Source organism: Hyperoodon ampullatus, assembly GCF_949752795.1.
Source record: "Hyperoodon ampullatus genome assembly, chromosome: 1".
In the NCBI taxonomy this organism is placed as follows: Eukaryota; Metazoa; Chordata; class Mammalia; order Artiodactyla; family Ziphiidae; genus Hyperoodon; species Hyperoodon ampullatus.
The window spans coordinates 42,995,056-43,014,485 of NC_136914.1; the positions used below are offsets into that span (position 1 = coordinate 42,995,056).

Below are 19,430 nucleotides of genomic sequence, written 5' to 3' on the forward strand. Positions count from 1 at the left end.
CCTGGCTTCCCCTTTCTCGTCTGATCAAGCTAGAGCAGTGGCAATGCATAATAATTTATTTCAGAAAACATCTGCTGAACTACTGATCTAACCATTGCCCATCTGAAGGGCAAGCATGAATTGTGGTTGTTTCATGCTAAATCCTACTTTCCCAGAAGGGGTGTTTAGAATCAAGTTTCTAAGATATGCTTTTCCTCTAAAATAAGTTGGCAAAACTACACATTTCAACAAATCTTTCACGTTACCTTTGAAAGGGACCTAGGATGAAATACCTAGACCAAAAGGAGATATATAAGGTAAAAAATTCTAGTTGGAGTTATTAGTCTGAACTAAAATAGAAATGATAGTTGTATGAGAAACAGAAATAGTGATGTCCAGAACTTTTAATCAGTGGATTCCACTGGTCAACATTTCTGAGACCTTTCAGAAAGATGGAGAAGTTATTTCTCATTCTGAGATTTCCAAAATGCTTATGGGAACAAAGCACAGGGATTTAGAATCCGCATACCAGGTTTTGACATCCTGCCCTACCATTTACCACTCTGTGATGCTGGGAATTATGAAACCCTGCTAAACCAAAGTTTTCTCATCTTAACAGCACTTACCTCTCTCTTAGGTTTGTTTTTTTTAAAAAAAGATTAAGTAAAATGATGCCTATGAAGCACTTAGCCCTGTGCCTGGACATGGCAAGTGTTCAATTACCATGTTATCATTTACTATATTACCAAGCAACACCAAAATGATCATGACAGCATTGCAACCATTCTTCAATAGACTTCAGTTCGCCTACCATGTGACACACCCTGTGCTAAGTAAGTGTTGGGTACACCAGAGGAACGAAGACTCGTTTCCTTTGCCCAAAGAGCTTAAAATCTGTTTAGGGAGAGAGACCAATGTGGTGGAGGCTTAGAGTACAAGGGGAGGTGACCGGTGATAGGCAGGGGCTAGATTATGAAGGTCTCACAGACCATGCTAAAGAGTTTATAAGCAAGGGAGAGTCATGGAAGGAGCATTCAAGGAGGATTTCAATCAGGGAAAGGATGTGCTCAAATTTTTTATCAAGGAAGAGGGATGTTTGGGAGAAGAACGCTAAAGGCAGGGAGCCCACTTGGCAAATTAATTATCTAATTAATACTAGAAGCATCAGCCTGAGCTAAGATAATGGCAAGGGAGAAAAAGGGAGGGGGGAATATACACACTCAAGACGTATTTAGGAGGTAAAATTGACAGAACACAATAATCAAAAGGGTCAGGTGTCAAGTATACCCTCACGATTTTGGCTTAAGTGATTTGGTAAGTAAGTGTCTCACCAAGCAATAAACCATTGCTAATACTCATTGAGTGCTTACTGTATATCAGGCACTATGTTAAACAGTGTAGTATATGATAAATCATTAATCCTCAAGGAACTTTCCAATGTAGGCATTAACTCACAGATACAGGAATGGAAGCTTAGAGAAATTAAGTAACTTGCCCATTGGAAGAGCCAAGATTTAAACCCAAGCAGCCCAACTCACAGTGTCCAGGCTATTAACCACTATTTTGCCTTGGAATTTATCCCACTCCAAAGCCACTGTTCTTTTCAACCCTAGAACTTAGTTATTGGAATGCAGGGATTTTTGTCTGTTGCATTCACTGCTATATCCCTAGTGTTTAGAAAGTGCTTGGCACGTAAAAGGCACTCATCTATAGCATTGCATGTCATGTATTTTATTTATTCTGACTGCTACATATCACTCCATTGTGTAAGTCATATATTCATAAGTATAATTTCTAGGAGGCCACAAAATTGCCCTGGGGGAAGTAGGGGAAGCATCATTTTATGGGTTTTTCCCTTTAACGGGTTCTGATCCCCAATTTCCCATGTCGGGCAGCGGTTGGGGTGGAGATGAGGATGGGGAGTGGGTCCCACACCAAGAAGCAATGCTCTGATACCAGCTGGATGTCCTACAATTCAACTCAATTCTGACACTGTCTACCTGGTGCTAGCAAACCCCATAGGTTAAGGGCTCAGTCCTATAAGACTACCCCCCTCTTCAGGTGCCAGTCAAGGTTGTCACCTGTGCTTCTGACTGACTGGCTAAAGATTGGAGTTTCCATCAACCTCCACCTTGGGTGTGACCAGTTTGTTAGAGTGGTTCACAGAACTCAGGGGAACCTTTACTTATGTTTAGAAGTTTATAATAAAAGAATATGGTAAAGGATACAGATTAACGTCTAGATGGAAGGGATGCGTAGGGCAAGGTGGGTGGGAAGAGGCATGGAGCTTCCATGCCCCATCTAGGCCCACCCCCCCATCCCCCTGCCCAGTACCTCCAGGTGTTCACCAACCCGGAAGCTCTCCGAACCCCAGACTATTGGAGTTTCATAGAAGCTTCATCACGTAGGCTTGAACGATCATTAACTCCAGTTTCAGCCCTTTTCCCTTCTCAAGAAAACGAGGGGCAGGGCTGAAAATTCCAAGCTTCTAATCATGGCTTTGTCTTTCCAATGACCAGCCCTCATCCAGGAGCCACGCAGAGTCGCCTCATTAGCAAAGACCAAATATTAGGGCAAAAGATACTCCTAATGCTCGTACCACTTAGGAAATTACATGGGTTTTAAGAGCCCTGTGCCATGAATGAGGGGCAGAGACCAATATATATGTTTTGTATTATCTCACCAGGGATTCACTGTGTACTTTGTCATAAAAAAGGATAGCTACTAAACCATTGTGAAAGTCAATGTAAATGTTATACATCTCTAACTTCCTAGCCCAGTTCCCTAGTCAGAGTAGGTACATGACAAATCTTAATGACAATTATTTGTAAAGTGGGGTCGTAGATCTTTCCTGCCGTTTGCACCAGGTTGATGTAAGAAGCACAGAAAATAATGCTTGGAGCTACTGTGAAAAGTACTGAATGCTATTCAAATGTGATGTAGAATTGTAGAATTGATAGTAAAATTATCATTTTTTGTTGTATATATGAATCAAGGACTTACTATGTGCTGAGTACTACGCTAGATATTTTAGATCTCATTTATTCTCAGAGCATGGTTATATGTGTCAGTGTTATCGCCATTTACAGATGAGGAAAATGAGGCTCAGAAAGGTTAGGATACTAGCCCAAGGTAACACAGTGGGAAAACCAAGGTGTAGGATCTAGGTCAGATGGTGTTTGTGCATGAGTGAGTGTGAAGAAACATAAGAACATGAAGGGAGTGGTGATCACTGGACAGAACCCTGCAAAGAGGAAGGAACTTTGAGATAATGAAAGACTCCAAGGAAAGCGCTCCTCCAGCTCTACTGTCCTCCTTGCCTCCTATGCATTGGGCCAGCTGGTAGCTGCTAAAAGTATGTTTCTGATGATTCTGATGGAAGGTGGCTATCTAAGGATGGAAGGTTATTACTGACCCTTCCAAAGAACTGCAATATTTATTTAAATGTTTAAATACTACATGAGAATGAGAGGGGCTGTATAGAGCACAGGACAGTGCGTGGTTTAGTGCACGGGCCCTGAGGTCATGCTGCCCAGATCTGTGACTGTAGGCAAATTACTTGACCTTGCTAAGTCACCTCTTCCTCACCCTTAAAATGGGGACAGTGGTAGTTCCTACCTCATAAAGTTATTTTGATCATTACACAAGAAAACATTTAAAAGGTGGTTAACACAGAGTTCGACCGGTAGCGGGAGCGGAGGGCGGACCCCAGAGAGCCCCGAGCAGCCTCACCGCTGCCGCCGGCCTAGTTACCGTCCCAGCCCGGGAGGAGCCGCAGCTGCCGCAGGGAGCCCCAGTCACGGTCGCCGCAGCCACGAGCAGCGAGGCCGAGACCCGGCAGCCGCCCGCCGCCCCCCGCTCTCAGAGCTGCGGACCCCAAGCCCCGCACGACGGGCAGCGGCGGCGCAGGGCGCGGCGGCCCGGGCGGTCTCACAGCGGCGGCGCCTGCCGGCGGGGACGAGAAGACCATCGCATCGAAGGTTTGGGGAACAGCAAAATGGTTCAGTGCGAGAAAGGGGTGTGGTTTCATCAACAGGAATGACCCCAAGGAAGATGTATTTGTTCACCGGACTGCCATAAAGAAGAAGAACCCCAGGAGGTACCGTCGCGGTGTAGGAGACGGGGAGACCGTGGAGTTCGATGAAGGAGAAGAGGGTGCGGAGCAGCAAACGATGCAGGCCCTGGGGCGGTGCCAGCGCAAGGCGGTGAACGTGCCGCAGACCGCGACCCCTAGAGCCGCTCTCCACGTCGCAGGGGTCCTCCACGCAACCTCCAGCAGAATTACCAGAAGAGTGAGAGTGGGGAAAAGGGGGAGGGATCCGAGAATGCCCCGGAAGGCCAGGCCCGACAGCGCCGGCCCTACCGCAGGCGCCCACCTTACTGCATGCGGAGACCCTATGGGCGTCGAGCACAGCGTTCCAACCCTCCCGTGCAGAGAGAGGTGATGGAGGGTGCGGACAACCAGGGTGCAGGAGAACAAGGTAGACCAGTGACACAGAATATGTATCGGGGTTATAGACCACCGTTCCGCAGGGGCCCTCCTCGCCAAAGACAGCGCAGAGAGGACGGCAGTGAAGAAGATAAGGAAAATCTAGGAGATGAGACCCAAGGTCAGCCGCCCCCTCAACGTCGGTACCGCCGCAACTTCAATTACCGACGCAGACGCCCAGAAAACCCTAAACCACACGGTGGCAAAGAGACAAAAGCAGCATATCTACCAGCTGAGAATGCTTCCGCTCCCGAGGCTGAGCAGGGCGGGGCTGAGTAAATGCTGGCTTACCATCTCTACCATCATCCGGTTTAGTCATCCAACAAGAAGAAATGAATATGAAATTCCAGCAGTAAGAAATGAACAAAAGATTGGAGCTAAAGACTAAAGTGCTTGCTTTTTGCCTGTTGACCGAATAACTAGAACTATCTGCGTTATCTATGCAGCATGGGGTTTTTATTATTTTTACCTAAAGACGTCTCTTTTTAGTAATGAGAAACTAAAATGTAATGACAAACGTGGTTTTTTTTTAAAAAAGCCTGGTTTTTCTCAATACACCTTTAAAGGTTTTTAAATTGTTTCATATCTGGTCAAGTTGAGATTTTTAAGAATCTCATTTTTAATTTGTTATAAAAGTTTACAGCTTGATTTTTTCAAAATAGTCAGCAAACTGAAAGCACCCGTTAATAAAGGTCTTCAATTAAAAAAAAAAGAAAAGAAAAAGATGGTTAGCATAGTGCCTAGCGTATAAGCCCTCAAAAAATGTTAGCCCAGATCATATTATTATTACAGTGTATTATTCAAGGGCCATGTTTTTTATTGCCTCCAATTTCCACAAGGTGGCAGGTCGAGTTCAAAGTGGACCCCATGGCTCTGTGTCCCAAAGGCAAAACCTATTTTAATTGTTTCAGAATAACTGGGACAATTATGAATTGTTCAGAAACATCTTCATTGTCTATAGAATGTTTGTCACGGTCCAGGAATCTTACTGTTGCTGAAAAACCTTTCTTAATGGAACATATGGATCATTTAATTTAATCCTCTGTTTCTCACGATTCCCGGTACCATCTGCATTTACATGAAATGTATATTAACTCTTCCAGGGATCACCTGGCTGAGTACATTCAAGTCATCTCGTTATGCACTAAGTTTAGTCCCTGGAAGACTGTGAAGAGGAGACAATGAGCAAGATGGAAGGAGTCCTGATCTGTGTGACTGGTGAACTGCAGAAGGCAGGAGATCTGTACACCTCATCTTAGAGTGACAGGGTGTTTGTTCATGAGAAGCTATAACAGGGCATATTGAGGGAAATGTTTAAGTAGTATAATTCAGACTTTTCTTCTATGTATCCTCTTTTTCCATTTCCCTAATTTCACGTCATATTGCTAACCTACAATTTTACTTTGTCTTTAACGCGTTGGTTTTGGGGTCAGATCAAACTGGGTCCAAATCCTGACTCCACTACCCATGATGGCAGTGTTTATAGCAGCACATATTTGACAAATACTTCTTAACACCACCATTCTTTTTTTAATTAATTTTTTAATTGAGGTAACATTGACTTATGTAAGTTTCATGTGTACAGTGTTATATTTCTACTTCTGTATACCCTACAACATCAATTCTTTACCTGATAATAACAAAAACTACCTGAAAGAGTTGTGAGGATTAAACGAAATAAAGCACATGAAGGATTTAATTCAATCAGAAATAGTTACTAGTAATTACACTGGCATAGCCTTGCCCAGCAAGTGGCAGATAGAAGGTGTTCAATGAGCATTTGTAGAGTAAATAAACGATACTTATTTTAGTACTTCACAGTGATAGTAACTCTAAGACTGGCCTTGGATATCTTCAAGGAAAACGCTCACTGAAATCAGTGTGATCTTGTCAAATGTGTTCTCTGATTATGGGAGTCCAGCGATATATAAAGCTCCCCAGGCTTGTTTCCTGCCCACCACTCATAATTGTGTGACATGTGAGCGTTCAAGTTACTTAACCTTTCTGTGCTTTGACTTCCTTATCTGTAAAGCCAGGATGGCAATAGCATTTATTACCTCAGATTCAGATAGGTGTGAGGCTTCAGCAAGTCAGTTTCAGTAAAGCACATAGCACAGAGCTTGCCATACCTTAAGTGCTCAATAAATGTTAGCTGTTATCCTCTGGCTCGGTTTGGAAGGCCTACCATGCTTCTATTTGATTCACTTGGGGGATTTTTGGATGTTGGAAAGTCAACGCTTCTAGTTTGCAATTAGGCAAGAAGATAAAGCAGACCTCTTGGCAATTTCCTGCATATGAAACCTTGTGTTTTATGAACCACGGAAAGTACCCCAAATTTCTTCTCAACCCACCCCAGCAAACTGACAAATTCGGATCTTTCCCACCCACTCTCTGTACATCTCCCGTGGGACTATGAACATAAAGGAAGTATTCGTTGCTTTGTGCATAAGCTGTTTTCCTAGTGGTATATTTCTTCTAGTTTCGACAAACTCAAGCTTTCTGCCAGTTTTATCTACCAGAGGGTCAGCCCTGCTCCGAGACCAGAGTTTGCCTGTTTCTGTGGATTTTGCAAAGTCAAAAGTGGGAGAGAGGCAACTTTCCAGTGAGGAGAGTTACAGAGTAGGAGTAGCACCGAACGGCTGCTGCAGTAAACAGTAAAAAGAAATCCCCAGTCCGCAAACCCAGGACACCAAAACAGCCCATTCAGCTGCATGAGTTTTAAAACACAAATACAATTATGCATGAGGGAGAACGGGCCATCAAAACCTGCTGGAGTCCTCTTCTGGCACAAGCTTTGTGGAACTGGATGTGGCAATAAATAATGGCCAGGGTGACTTGCAGAGCTCTGGGCTTGCCCTGAAGTAACTGATACAGTATCAACCACCAGACAAAAGAGAACTTTGACAAAGGATACTGAGATGAAATCAGCTCCCACATACACGAGCATGCCACAGAGGGGTAGAAGGTGGGGAGAACAAAGGTCCGGGTGGGAAGTGAGCAAGAAGGAGCCAAAGTCACACCTCCCCTTAGAGAACTGCAGCCAGAGCATAAGTAGCCTATACCAGTGCTCCTGGCCACATCTGTCACGCGAAGTTTAGAGGTTTTCAAAGCGGAAAATTTAAACTTTTCATTTTGCTTTGTGTTAGAGAGTCAAGTCTACAGAGACAAATTCACATCATGTATTGCACATTCTGTTTAAACAGGTGTTGACTGATCTCTTCATACAAAATGTCTTCTTTGGTTGCTGTCAGTCAAACCAAGTCTGTGAGTCCTTTATTCCTTCAAGTATTTATTGCATGGTAACCATGGCCTAGGAACTGTGCTAGGTGCTGCGGTTATAGGATGAATAAAGCTTCTCTTTTTTCTGACTTCGAAGACTTGATATTCTGGGGAATGAGAAAGAGAAAGTAAAGACAGACACCCAGCTAATTAATAAATACAGTGTGGTGGTGGTGGTGATGATGGTGACAGTGGTGATGGTGGTGATGGTGGTGGTGGTGGTGGTGGTGGTGATGGTGGTGGTGGTGGTGGTGGTGGTGATGGTGGTGGTGGTGATGGTGGTGATGGTGGTGATGATGGTGGTGGTGATAGTGGTGATAGTGGTGATGGTGGCAGTGGTGGTGGTGGTGGTGATGGTGGTGATGGAGGTGGTGATGGTGGTGGTGATGGTGATGATGCTGGTGGTGGTGATGGTGGTGGTGGTGATGGTGGTGATGGTGGTGATGATGATGGTGGTGATAGTGGTGATAGTGGTGATGGTGGCAGTGGTGGTGGTGGTAGTGATAGTGGTGATGGTGGTGATGATGATGGTGGTGATAGTGGTGATAGTGGTGATGGTGGCAGTGGTGGTGGTGGTAGTGATAGTGGTGATGGTGGTGGTAGTGATGGTGGTGATGGTGGTGGTGTTGGTGATGGTGGTGGTGGCAGTAGTGATAGTGTTAGTGTTGGGAGGGATGATGGTGGTGGTGACAGTGGTGCTGGTGTTGGTGGTAGTGTTGGGGGTTGATGGTGGTGGTGGTGGATGGGTGTGGGGAACAGGCAGACCTGGCTGCCCCACCTTGAAGATGTTTGACCTCAGACGAGATTCTCACACTGTTGCTCCTGACTTCCAGAGTTGACAAAATATTTAAAGAAACTGCTGATTATTAGATGCTCAATTAAAAACTGTTAGAGTCCTATACGGCAGTGATTAAGAGTCTAAAGCCAGTCTAGTTCAGGTTCAAATTCTAGCTCTAAACATACTAGTCATGGACAAATTATTTAAACTCTTGGTGCCTCCGTTTCCTTATCTGTGAAATTTGATAGTAATAATTAAACCAACCACCTCAGTTTAAACAGATTAAATAGATCAATGCATGTAAGCACTTAGAACAACCCAATGAATAGTATGCGCTATGTGAGTGCTAACTATTTATCATGAACTACAGTAAAATGTGAAATGCTCTGTAACGATGCTATTAAAAATGCTGTGAACTACTATGCATCATAACATCTTATGGAAAAACCCAAATGAACTTTTTGGCCTACCCAATAGATATAGATATAGATAGGCAGATAGACAGGCACACGTATAAAAGAGATTCTTGATATTTTGCTACATAGGAAAAAAAAGAACATGCTAACAACACAGAGAGAAACAGAAAACCAGAGAGACTGGAAGAACATACATGACAGTGGTAACTGTTCATCTCTGGGTGGTCTGATTACAGGTAACTCATTTTTTTCCCCAAGTTTTGTGTTTTATAAAATTTTAACAGTTATTGGTTTACTAATTTTAAAACATTTAAAAACGTTTAAGGAAAGAAGGAAGGAAGTTTGGTGATTAAAAGGTGCGTAGAGCTCCAATGAAGGATTGATAGGATCTGTCAGGGAAGGAATCACCGGGAATGGAAACTCTGAACCAGGTATTAAAGAAATTAACTAGTAGGGGCTTTGAAGACATATAGACTGGTACAGAGATGAGGACAAGCTCCCAAGAACTGCCCGATTATGTATTATTTGATTACATGGGAAAGTCATGCAGCAAATAGTGCATGGGATAAGTGGACCATCAACCCTCAGTGAAGAGCCTTCTCTGGGCCTGAATATCAAGAGCCTTCGTGTTCACTTGTTGTCCTGTGGTATCTGATGGAAAGTTTGGTTCCTCTCTCTCTCACTCTCACTCTTTTTTTCTCTCTCCAATTTCAGGAATCTTATTATGGAATCCTGTCTGTTGAAGATAACTAGAGACCAGTTTAAGTCTTTGTGATGGAACCCACAGAATAGATATTAATTATAGTACCTACTTTCCAGATACTGACAGGTAATCTGAGAGACATGTAGAACTCCCTATCATGGCTGAGAACCAGTGTAAGATCCATCTTGTGGATGTCCACTCAAAGCTGAGTCTTTCCCAGGAAGTGGGTGATACAGAGTGACATTCAGCTGGGAATGGTCCTACTTTTCCAGCTCTTCCTGTGCCTCTGGACTCTAAGGCGGTACCAGCCTGTGCCACAGGCAGGGCCCACCAGCTCAGGGCACCTGGCAGTTATTTCAGTTCTTCTGGGTACCAGCCTGCACCTTGGCCTTCTGTCACTGGAGGGCTAAATACGACAGCAATGACTGGAGAATGTCTTCAACTTATTCCTATATGTTTCTGGAGAGAAGAACTGGAGAAAAGACAGAGAAAAAGCAGCTTCCTTCTTCTCTCTACCTCCTGTCTCTTCTTAAGCCCTCTGCTTTAATTTCTGGCTGACTTGAGCAATGTTGACAAGACAAAGAGAAGTCTTTCCACTGTTTAGTCTACTTTTAATTATTTCAATATGGAGACCTTCCCTGGCCACTAGGCAACAACTGTCCATTCTTGATTTTCTCCTTGTTCTTACTTCTGGGTGCTGGGGATGTAGTCTGGTTGGACCAGGTACAGCCAGAAACTTCTTGGGAGGTCCAAGCTTTCCCAGAATTTGTAATCTACCCAGAGAAAGTCCCTGTGGGGAAACTCCACAGATCTTTCTCTGGCTACACCTCTGGGGACACTGCAGTTGTCCTACTTCTCCTGGGCTGCTCTTGGCTTCCTCAGTGTGATGGTTCTGTCTTCTTTCTTCAGGAAAAAGTCTCCGTGACCTCCCCTTCCTAGGTATAAAGGAAAGACTCTAGGCTTTGGAGCCACACTCTGAGTTCAAATGCCACCTACTTGCTGTGTAACTTTGGGCAAATTACTTCGTGAGGCTGATCCACCATTTCCTTTTGTTTATAAAATGGGAGTAGTGAAATAAGTCAGACAGAGGAAGACAAATACTGTATGATCTCACTTAAACGTGGAATCAAAACAGAAAAAAAAAAAAACGGAACTCAGATACAGAGAACCGATTGGTGGTTGTCAGAGGTGGGGTTTGGGAGGCAGGTGAAATGGGTAAAAGTGGTCAAAAGGTACAAACTTGCAGTTATAGGATAAATAACTCATGGGGATGTAATGGAGAACATGGTGCCTGTAGTTTATAACACTGTACTATATATTTGAAAGTTGCCAAGAGAGTAAACCTTGAACTTCTCATCACAAGAAAAAAAAAATCTAACTATGTATGGTGATAGATGTCAACTAGCCTTACTCTGGTGATCATTTCACCATACATTCATGTATATACCAAATCATTATGTTGTACACCTAAAACTAATACAACATTAATGGCAATTATATCTCAATTTGGAAAAAAGATGGGAATAATTTATGTAACTCATAGTGCCAAGAGGCCCAAGGGGGAATAATGGAAGATATGAAGAGTTAAATGAGGTAACAGAAGTTACCTAACAAAAAGCACCTAACACAACATCAGAAATGCAGTAATAATTGGACATTATTTACACCTTTCCCCAGTTTCCCATTCTCCTTTGCTATACCTAGTACATGCATATGATCCTTTTTGTTTCAAGTATTTTCCTATTAACAATTATAGGGCAACTGACACAGGACTTCATATTCTGTTTAACAACCATGGGGAAGTTTGGCAGCTTAACAAAACATCCTTGACTCCCTTGCAGACAGGAGAATTCAGCTTCCCTTGGACTTTGGCTTTAAGACCTCACATTCTTTTCTCAGAAAACAGACCTGAAGACCCGGTAGGTGTTAACTGTGCTCTGATCCTTTCAGGTGTCTTCCTTTCAATAATAATAATAAACACCAGTTTCTTAACACTGAATATGAGCAATCTGTAGGTGTTATCTCCTTTAACCTTAACTCCATGATGCAGGTGACATCATCCCCATTTATAGGTAGGAAGCTGAGACTCAGAAAGGCTAAGTGCCACCCTACATCACATAACTAGATCATTCTGAAACCACAAGACAACCAAGATACCTATGGCTCCAGAATCCATGCTCCTGGCACTCTCACCAAGGTGCCTTGAGGCAACAGTAGCAGCAGTTGCAAAGCTCTTTACTTGAGAGGCCTTTTTCCAAGGGGAGAAGGGTCTGGAAACTTGGAGCTCTCATGACCCCCCCTGGCTTCTCGCCCCAAGCAATTTCACAATACATCACCAGCATCTAACATTCATAAGTAATGAAGCCAAAATTAGTCCCTCGGAAGTTTACAGATCAATAACCTAAAGTCATCTAGTACAGGACAAAAGCCACCGTGATAAAGAAAGCAGTGACTGTATCTTTAAATCTGGGGTGATTGGTCAGGAGGCTCTCAGACCCCAAGTGATCGGTTGACTGCATGGCTTCTGCTCACTGAGAACTGTGCTATCAAGACTGGGGAACTCCACAATGGTCAAGGCAGGGCACAGGTGAAAGGGCAGAGTTGGAACCCTGAACAAACTTTTCCCCATGACTTACAGAACTTCCCTAGTTCTGCATTTTCCATACTTTCTGAGGGGGAAGTAGGCTCCTTTTTAGTCTTCTTTTCCCCATGCCTCGCAGAGCAGCAGTACTGGAACCACTCAGCCACGCGAACTGGGCAGCATCTAAAGGTCACGTCGCTGGCGGGTGCAGTTTGAGTAGAAGTGATCGCAGATGTGCAGGCCAACATCCAGAGGGTCAGCAGGGCCAGGGCCTGAGCCATGGGGGCATCCACGTTTTCTGGAGTGGAAGGGGAATACGAGTCAAGACAGGATTGAAGAACAGGAAGATCGCGTGGAGCTCTGGAAGAGAAGCAGCAGAGTCGCCCTTTGTCCCGGTGTCCTCTTTAACAAGGCATTGGTGAAGGAATAGCGCATACTGATGGCCTACTGTGTACTCAGCACTATGCTGCATGCTTTATAGAGGCCCTTAGGCACAGTAATGTTAGAAAGACCTCGTTTGTCCTAACTCTGCTACCAACTAGCTTGGAGAAATTGGGAAAAATCATTCAAGCTCTCTGAGTGTTTATGTCATCTTTAAAATTGAACTAATAATATCTATATTTATCACTGAGCCCATCAACATTAATTGAAGACCTACTGTGTGCTAAGCATTATAAAAGCTGGATATACATGTAGGTAAATTAAAATAAACCAGTATCTTATAAGTAAGTTCTAGGAATGTAATGTACAGCATGATTATAGTTGAAAATACTGTACTGCTTATTTGAAAGTTGCTAGAGAGTAGCTCTTAAAAGTTCTCATCACAAGAAAAAAATTGTAACTATGTGTGATGGACATTATTAAACTTATTGTGGGAATCGTTTTGCAATACATCAAATCATTATATTGTATACCTTAAACTTGTATATCACATTATATGTCAATTATCTCAAAATCTCAATCTATCTCAATAAAGCTGGAAAAAAATTTTAATAAAATAAAATGAATCAGTGAGTATTTTTGTGGAATTTGCAATCTATGTATACAGGCAAGTGTGGTAAATTACATAAAATGCTTGGGATTTGGCAGTTATTATTTCATTTAATCTTCACAGCCATCCTATGAAGAGTATGCTCTTTTCACATCAACATTATCTGCTATTGTTAAATTTTGAAACTAAACATAGACAGATCCAGACTGAGAAAAAAAAATACTGAGTACTAGATTCATCTTAATTGCAAAAATTAAATGGCCATCATTAGTTGATGGTTCCATATAAAGCCAGTTTGAGAATGTGGTATAGTTGATATTTAAAAATAGACCATGTCTTTCATTGATTCATGCCTTCTGTCACTGAATATTTGTGGTCCATCATTGTATTCTTAGCATCTAACCCAGTACTTGGTACATTTTAGGTGATTGATACATAATTGTTGAATACAATTGAGCACTTATTACATTACATTACATTATTACCAGGCATTAATTCTGAAAATTGCATTGTATCTGATCTTTGTTCTTAGAAATTGTGTTAGGGCCTGTGGATGGAAACATAAAATTCTGGCCCAGTAAGCTTTAGAAAGCTATGTCAATAGAAATGAAAGTAGGGAAGAGTGGTGGAGACCAGTCTTAAATGAGGAGAATCCCCCATGACTCCAAAATAACCCCTCTATCGCTACTCTGAACCTATCTCTTCTTGCTCCAAGATATTTCTCATAATGATGAGTGTTCCCCAAGATTCTGCCCCTAGATTTCTGCTGTACTAGAAATTGTATGGATTTTAGAGTCTCTAAATCAAAGTCCCAGAACTTACAAGCTGGGTAATTTTTGTGAAGTTACTTATTCTTAACCTCTTAGTTTCTTCTTACGTAAAACTGGGGCAAGGCCAAATTCTCTGGTCAAGAAGATGAAATAAAATGCTGTATCTGAGAGTAGCTGGCAAAATGAATGAAAGGATGGGAAAGTAGACACAGGTATAAGTCCATGTTACAGTAAAGCCAGGGGGAGAGGAAGTGTAGAATGTCATTGGTGCCCCTGCTAAATCCCCTTGACTCTCAGCATTCCATACATGCTGACTCCTCTCACTGCAAGTGCCTTCAGCCTTTATCTCTCTCCAGGAGCTTGCCTTGACCCACATCTAGGGCAGAACGGCAGCACCAGTGGGGATAGCACCCCTGCGACAGTCCTCAACTGATGACAGATGGCAGGCAGTGGATAAATACTGAATGCCCTCCCCTCTGAGATGGGACAGCTCTGAGGTATGGTCTACACTACCTTCCAGAGATACCTCCACCCCCAAGGGGGCATGAACCCCAGTTGCACACAGTATTAACCTGCTCATAACACACCTGTATTGGCTCCCTTCTCGTTTTTATGTCACATCTGCTCTCACCTTCCAGTGCGTCCTGGGATTCCTGGATCCTTGTGTTGGGGTCTCTTTCTGGGGGAAATTATCCTAAAATAGTCAGATTATGTTAAATATGAGGTATAACTGTGCGTGTAACTTTGTGAGGTTACAGGGTAGAGGAGTTAAGGGAAGAAAACGGAGGCTTTGGGTTAGAAAGAATCTAGAATGGTAACTTCTCTGGGTCAGCGTGCCAAGGAGTTACCAAGAGACTTAAAGAGAAATGGAGAGGTGGGGTCAGTGTGCAGCTAAAGTTAGCTAGCACTGGGTAGGAAGTGAGCATATCCACAAATAAGAGGATGGGGTAATTCATCTTCAAGTAAACAGCAACTTCCAGCTTCCCTTGGTATTTTTCCTCCCCTCTGATCTCATCTTTACCACTCTTCCCTTTGCTCACTGTGCTCCAGCAGCATATGCTCCTAAAACATGTCAAACACGCTCACCTCAGGGCCTTTGCCCTTGCTATTCCTAAGTAGGAAATAGCCTGACTTACTCTCTCACCTCCTTTAGGTCTCTCTTCAAATGCCATCTTCTCTGTGACACTTTATGTAAAAGGGCAACCTCAAGCACTCCCTGTCTCCCCCTCTGCTCTAGTTTCCTACTTAGCACTTATTACTTTCTGACACTCCCTATTTTTTTTTTGAAGTATAGTTAATTTACAATGTGCTAGTTTCAGGTGTATAGCACAGTGATTCAGATATATATATATATATATATATATACACACACACATATATATATATTCTTTTTCATATTATTTTCCATTATGCTTTACTACAAAATATTGAATGTAGTTCCCTGTGCTAGACAGTAGGACCTTATTGTTTATCCATTTTATATATAGTAGTGTGTATCTGCTAATCCCAAACTTCTAATTTATCCCTCCCCTACCCTCTTTCCCCTTTGGTAAACTGGTGCAGCCATAATGAAAAACAGTATGGAAGCTCCTTAAAAAACTAAAAGTAGAGTTGCCATATGATCCAGCAATCCCACTCCTGGGCATATATCCAGAGAAAACTCTAATTCAAAAGATACATGCACCCCAATGTTCATAGCAGCACCAGTTACAATAACCAAGACATGGAAGCAACCTAAATATCCATCGACAAAGGAATGAATAAAGAAGATGTGGTATATATACACAATGGAATACTACTCAGCCATAAAAAAAGAATTAAATAATGCCATTTGTAGCAACCTGGATGGACTGAGATATTATATTAAGTGAAGTAAGTAAGGCAAAGACAAATACCATATGATATCACTTATATGTGGAATCTAAAATATGATACAAATGGACTTATTTACAAAACAGAAACAGACTCTCAGACATAGTAAACAAACTGACACATTCCATTTTACATTTTTTTTTTTTTTTTGCGTTATGCGGGCCTCTCACTGTTGTGGCCTCTCCTGTTGCGGAGCACAGGCTCCGGACGCGCAGGCTCAGCGGCTATGGCTCATGGGCCCAGCCGCTCCGCGGCATGTGGGACCTTCCCGGACCGGGGCACGAACCCGTGTCCCCTGCATCAGCAGGCGGACTCTCAACCACTGCGCCACCAGGGAAGCCCCTATTTTACCTATTTGATTAGGATGTATTTTCACCTCTAGAAAATAAGTTCTATGAAAACAGGGACTTTTTTCAGTGCTGTATCCTTAGCACCTGGCTAAGTGCTAGTAGCAGTGCCTGGCTAATTAAGTGCTCAAAAGAATTTGTGAAGGAGTGAATGAATGAATGAGAAGTGTTCACACTCAGGTTCTTCTTTTCTCCCAGCTAATTTATTTTTGCTAACCTGATCATCTTTGAAGTTCTTTGAGATATCTATCATCTATTTATCTATCTACCTATCATCTATCTATCTATCTATGTATCTATCTATCATCTATCTAGTGTTTAGATCCATGCACAGAACTGAAACCGAGAAGAATTACATCAGCAAGTCCTCTGCTTCAGTAATCCAAATTTATAGCTCAATGCTTCCTTGGTAGTTAATACCTCATTTTATATGTGATGAGACACCCAAAGAAAAGTAACCTGCTGAGGGTTGCACAGGAACAGAGTTTAGGTCCCCTAATTCTGAGCTCAGAGTATTTTCTGCTCTAAACCATTGTGACTTGTATTTTTTAAGTATTATTTTCATGTGTATCCTAGGAATATTTGCGGGAAAAAATGACTAACAAGGGCAATCCTCCCTTTTATTTTTGTCGAGCCTAGAAAATGACATGGCTCTATGTCCTTGGCCATACGTGGTTTAAGTAGTAGTATCATGAGTTATGCAATTCACATGTGAGAAAGCTTCATTTATGCCTGTTCTTTAGAACTTTACCCCTTTTAGAAGGTACAATCTGTTGAAAAGAACCAGCACAACCTCACAACTTATTATGCAAATTCTTAAAAATACTGGTTACAGAAAAAGTTTTACCCAACCATTATCATTCACTATGTTCCTATTATCTGTTGAAAATATGACATCCAATTAGGTAATGTTAGGCTTATAGAAGGTTGAAACGTTCATCATTTTGGCAAATGAAAAATGATTGCTAAATTCACTAACCAGGGTACAGACTAAATTCATCTTGTCCTGGGAGTTATCAAACACTGAATTTTTAAGAGAATGTCTAAAAGCATCTTGTGCTGAAACCATTGTTGCCAACTAAATGGTTCTGTGTACTAGATTCATCTGACCTTAAAATAATTCCTATAACATTCCCCCCGTTCTTGTTCCTGTGAGGCTGGCAATCAGAAAAGTGAGTCATTGTTTAGGCTTAACTTTTGGACAGACATCTTTTTTGCAAATGGATGGTACCCAGAAATTCTATTCTAAGATTGGAAAGACTTGTAGCAAGTTTTTCCGGGGACAGATTTGCAATGACATTTGATAGAAAAAAGAAGGGTGTGGGTCTAGATAGCTAGAGGGAATTTCAGCTGTGCTAAGGCCATCTAAAGCATCAAAATTCACTGGGGAAAATTCTGGAAGGCCTGCCAGCTGGCGAGGTTAGAGTCTAGCAATAGGGATTAAGTTGGTCCTAGAGGTGAGAGGACGTGGCCTCTTATCACTAACCTGAAGGAGAATGGCACCACATAAAGGTTTTTTCAGACCCAAGGAGTATGCAACCAAATCCTAGTAAAATGACTTCTCAGTTTTGTTTTGTTATTTGAAGCCAGTCCCTTGTTGTCTGCAATGCAATTCTCCAGAAAATAACCCTAACTCCACTCTTTTTCTTTCAAGAAAATGTATGGAATGCAATTGAGTGACAGTACATTAATATAGGATACTTTAGTTAAGATCTTTCTGGATGATAAAGACAGAAAATCCTCCTCAAACTGATTTACCCAAGAGAAGGAATTTATTGAATTGTGTAACCAAAAATCCAGAGGTACTGCGGACTTCAGGCACAGCTGGATTCAGGGTTCAAAATGTATCATAAGAATATGGTTTTTCTTCATTTCAACTGATTGATTTCAGTCTCAGTTTCCACATGGGAGCAAATGACTGCAGGAGTTCCAGCTTCATATTGTCTCAGGTTCACGCCCATTGAGAGAGGATGTCTGCCCCTCTTCCAAAGCCTCTCTTGCATTTTAATGGCTGTTATGGGCCACGTGTCTCCCTTAATTAAATCTACAGCCTAGAGAAGGCTAGGCTCTCATTGGCCAGAGTACCTCTGGGTTGGGGATGTGGGGATAACACTCCCAGAACCATGGGAACTGAGAACGGTTGCAGGGAGGAGTAAGTCCCTGACTGAAAATCAGGGAGTGTTATAAAAAATGCTAAAACCTCAAATAATCTGAAATGTCCACAAGATATGGAAAAAATCTAAAGTTTTTTCATATTCAAATTTACTACATTAATACTGTGTGACTTTTGACACATCCCACAGCTGAAGGAGACAGCAGTGTGTGTTGGCTGGAAGACTGACAGAATGAGCAACATTGGGTTGATAGAAAGAATATAGAACTCGGCTCCAGGATGGCTGATTAATAATCTTGAATCTTGTTTTGACCACAGACTTTTCCATGTGATCCTAATTCATCTTACCTTTCTGATTCCCCAGCTTTTTTTTTTTTTTTCATCTGTTAAACAGATGAAAGAAACATCTGCCTGCATTACTTAGCTCACTGGGTTACTGTGTGGCTGAAATCAGATAAAATCACTACGCAAGGTGAGGCACATCGTTTTATTAGTTTGTCATGAGGGATATGTCCATACAAATAAATATTACATCTTTTGTTTCAATAAAGGATGATGAGGCTAACCCACCCAGCGATTTTTACTTCTAAAGGTTATGCAGTTCTTGAATTCCTGACTGAAAAATTGGGGCAAGTTCCTTTTGTTGTTTCCAACAACTGAGTCCAAAGTTTAACTAGATACTCATTTACTGACCTCTTACTAAGAAAGAACCTTTGAAGAGTTAGCATAAGATCTGAGATGAAGGCAATCCATTGACACATTTTCTTTCATTCTTATTCATTCATTCCTTCCACAGACTTTTTTTTTTTTTTTTCTGTACACGGGCCTCTCACTGTTGTGGCCTCTCCTGTTGCGCAGCACAGGCTCCGGACGCGCAGGCTCAGAGGCCATGGCTCACGGACCTAACCACTCCGCGGCAAGTGGGATCTTCCTGGACCGGGGCACGAACCCGTGTCCCCTGCATCGGCAGGTGGACTCTCAACCACTGCGCCACCAGGGAAGTCCCCACAGACGTTTTTGAGTACCTATTATATGATAAATAGTATAGACATGTTCAGAGTCAAGAGGACATTAAGATACTAAACTAATAATTATGCCAGGGAATATATAAT

At 42.3% G+C, this 19,430-nt stretch overlaps 1 pseudogene across 1 annotated transcript; it reads left to right on the forward strand.

Moving 5' to 3' along the window:
• The first annotated feature begins 2,221 nt into the window (after positions 1-2,221).
• LOC307057356 (Y-box-binding protein 1-like) lies at positions 2,222-4,747 on the forward strand (annotated as a pseudogene). Its single transcript has 2 exons — positions 2,222-2,244; positions 3,655-4,747. The product of its transcript is annotated as a Y-box-binding protein 1-like (transcript).
• Positions 4,748-19,430: the final 14,683 nt, after the last annotated feature.